Genomic DNA, 3,751 nt, shown 5'->3' with positions numbered 1-3,751 from the left:
GCTGACGTTTTGCTCCGCTCTCGACGGTCACCGCGCAATGCAAGAACAGGCCAAAAACTGGCCAAAACGGCCCAAAAAACGGGCCAAAACTGGCCATTTTTGGCTGCACGAGCGAGCGGCGAGCGGCGGACAGCGAGCGAAGCGAGAGGCAGCACCGTCCCTGCTATACGAAAGCCCCATCCAGCCCTGTGCCACCCGGGGGGGGTTCCAGGGTGCTGAGATGGCTGACGTTTTGCTCCGCTCTCGACGGTCACCGCGCAATGCAAGAACAGGCCAAAAACTGGCCAAAACGGCCCAAAAACGGGCCAAAACTGGCCATTTTTGGCTGCACGAGCGAGCGGCGAGCGGCGGACAGCGAGCGAAGCGAGAGGCAGCACCGTCCCCTGCTATACGAAAGCCCCATCCAGCCCTGTGCCACCCGGGGGGGTTCCAGGGTGCTGAGATGGCTGACGTTTTGCTCCGCTCTCGACGGTCACCGCGCAATGCAAGAACAGGCCAAAAACTGGCCAAAACGGCCCAAAAACGGGCCAAAACTGGCCATTTTTGGCTGCGCGAGCGAGCGGCGAGCGGCGGACAGCGAGCGAAGCGAGAGGCAGCACCGTCCCTGCTATACGAAAGCCCCCATCCAGCCCTGTGCCACCCGGGGGGTTCCAGGGTGCTGAGATGGCTGACGTTTTGCTCCGCTCTCGACGGTCACCGCGCAATGCAAGAACAGGCCAAAAACTGGCCAAAACGGCCCAAAAACGGGCCAAAACTGGCCATTTTTGGCTGCACGAGCGAGCGGCGAGCGGCGGGACAGCGAGCGAAGCGAGAGGCAGCACCGTCCCTGCTATACGAAAGCCCCATCCAGCCCTGTGCCACCCGGGGGGTTCCAGGGTGCTGAGATGGCTGACGTTTTGCTCCGCTCTCGACGGTCACCGCGCAATGCAAGAACAGGCCAAAAACTGGCCAAAACGGCCCAAAAACGGGCCAAAACTGGCCATTTTTGGCTGCACGAGCGAGCGGCGAGCGGCGGACAGCGAGCGAAGCGAGAGGCAGCACCGTCCCTGCTATACGAAAGCCCCATCCAGCCCTGTGCCACCCGGGGGGTTCCAGGGTGCTGAGATGGCTGACGTTTTGCTCCGCTCTCGACGGTCACCGCGCAATGCAAGAACAGGCCAAAAACTGGCCAAAACGGCCCAAAAACGGGCCAAAACTGGCCATTTTTGGCTGCACGAGCGAGCGGCGAGCGGCGGACAGCGAGCGAAGCGAGAGGCAGCACCGTCCCTGCTATACGAAAGCCCCATCCAGCCCTGTGCCACCCGGGGGGTTCCAGGGTGCTGAGATGGCTGACGTTTTGCTCCGCTCTCGACGGTCACCGCGCAATGCAAGAACAGGCCAAAAACTGGCCAAAACGGCCCAAAAACGGGCCAAAACTGGCCATTTTTGGCTGCACGAGCGAGCGGCGAGCGGCGGACAGCGAGCGAAGCGAGAGGCAGCACCGTCCCTGCTATACGAAAGCCCCATCCAGCCCTGTGCCACCCGGGGGGGTTCCAGGGTGCTGAGATGGCTGACGTTTTGCTCCGCTCTCGACGGTCACCGCGCAATGCAAGAACAGGCCAAAAACTGGCCAAAACGGCCCAAAAACGGGCCAAAACTGGCCATTTTTGGCTGCACGAGCGAGCGGCGAGCGGCGGGACAGCGAGCGAAGCGAGAGGCAGCACCGTCCCTGCTATACGAAAGCCCCATCCAGCCCTGTGCCACCCGGGGGGTTCCAGGGTGCTGAGATGGCTGACGTTTTGCTCCGCTCTCGACGGTCACCGCGCAATGCAAGAACAGGCCAAAAACTGGCCAAAACGGCCCAAAAACGGGCCAAAACTGGCCATTTTTGGCTGCACGAGCGAGCGGCGAGCGGCGGACAGCGAGCGAAGCGAGAGGCAGCACCGTCCCTGCTATACGAAAGCCCCATCCAGCCCTGTGCCACCCGGGGGGTTCCAGGGTGCTGAGATGGCTGACGTTTTGCTCCGCTCTCGACGGTCACCGCGCAATGCAAGAACAGGCCAAAAACTGGCCAAAACGGCCCAAAAACGGGCCAAAACTGGCCATTTTTGGCTGCACGAGCGAGCGGCGAGCGGCGGACAGCGAGCGAAGCGAGAGGCAGCACCGTCCCTGCTATACGAAAGCCCCATCCAGCCCTGTGCCACCCGGGGGGTTCCAGGGTGCTGAGATGGCTGACGTTTTGCTCCGCTCTCGACGGTCACCGCGCAATGCAAGAACAGGCCAAAAACTGGCCAAAACGGCCCAAAAACGGGCCAAAACTGGCCATTTTTGGCTGCACGAGCGAGCGGCGAGCGGCGGACAGCGAGCGAAGCGAGAGGCAGCACCGTCCCTGCTATACGAAAGCCCCATCCAGCCCTGTGCCACCCGGGGGGTTCCAGGTGCTGAGATGGCTGACGTTTTGCTCCGCTCTCGACGGTCACCGCGCAATGCAAGAACAGGCCAAAAACTGGCCAAAACGGCCCAAAAACGGGCCAAAACTGGCCATTTTTGGCTGCACGAGCGAGCGGCGAGCGGCGGACAGCGAGCGAAGCGAGAGGCAGCACCGTCCCTGCTATACGAAAGCCCCATCCAGCCCTGTGCCACCCGGGGGGTTCCAGGGTGCTGAGATGGCTGACGTTTTGCTCCGCTCTCGACGGTCACCGCGCAATGCAAGAACAGGCCAAAAACTGGCCAAAACGGCCCAAAAACGGGCCAAAACTGGCCATTTTTGGCTGCACGAGCGAGCGGCGAGCGGCGGACAGCGAGCGAAGCGAGAGGCAGCACCGTCCCTGCTATACGAAAGCCCCATCCAGCCCTGTGCCACCCGGGGGGTTCCAGGGTGCTGAGATGGCTGACGTTTTGCTCCGCTCTCGACGGTCACCGCGCAATGCAAGAACAGGCCAAAAAACTGGCTAAAACGGCCCAAAAACGGGCCAAAACTGGCCATTTTTGGCTGCGCGAGCGAGCGGCGAGCGGCGGACAGCGAGCGAAGCGAGAGGCAGCACCGTCCCTGCTATATACGAAAGCCCCATCCAGCCCTGTGCCACCCGGGGGGTTCCAGGGTGCTGAGATGGCTGACGTTTTGCTCCGCTCACGACGGTCACCGCACCACGCAAGAACGGACCATAAACAGGCCAAAACAGCCCAAAAACGGGCCAAAACTGGTCATTTTTGGCTGCGCGAGCGAGCGGCGAGCGGCGAACAGCGAGCGAAGCGTGAGGCAGCACCGTCCCTGCTATACGAAAGCCCCATCCAGCCCTGTGCCACCCGGGGGGTTCCAGGGTGCTGAGATGGCTGACGTTTTGCTCCGCTCACGACGGTCACCGCGCCATGCAAGAACGGACCAAAAACAGGCCAAAACAGCCCAAAAACGGGCCAAAACTGGCCATTTTTGGCTGAGCGAGCGAGCGGGTGAGCGGCGAACAGCGAGCGAAGCGAGAGGCAGCACCGTCCCTGCTATACGAAAGCCCCATCCAGCCCTGTGCCACCCGGGGGGTTCCAGGGTGCTGAGATGGCTGACGTTTTGCTCCGCTCACGACGGTCGCCGTGCCACGCAAGAACGGACCAAAAACAGGCCAAAACAGCCCAAAAACGGGCCAAAACTGGCCATTTTAGGTTGCGCGAGCGAGCGGCGAGCGGCGAACAGCGAGCGAAGCGTGAGGCAGCACCGTCCCTGCTATACGAAAGCCCCATCCAGCCCTGTGCCACCCGGGGGGTTCCAAGGTGCTGAGAT

The sequence above is a fragment of the Musa acuminata genome, unplaced genomic scaffold (genome assembly GCF_036884655.1).
Source record: "Musa acuminata AAA Group cultivar baxijiao unplaced genomic scaffold, Cavendish_Baxijiao_AAA HiC_scaffold_517, whole genome shotgun sequence".
Taxonomy (NCBI): Eukaryota; Viridiplantae; Streptophyta; class Magnoliopsida; order Zingiberales; family Musaceae; genus Musa; species Musa acuminata.
Note: the sequence above shows the minus strand (reverse complement) of the source record.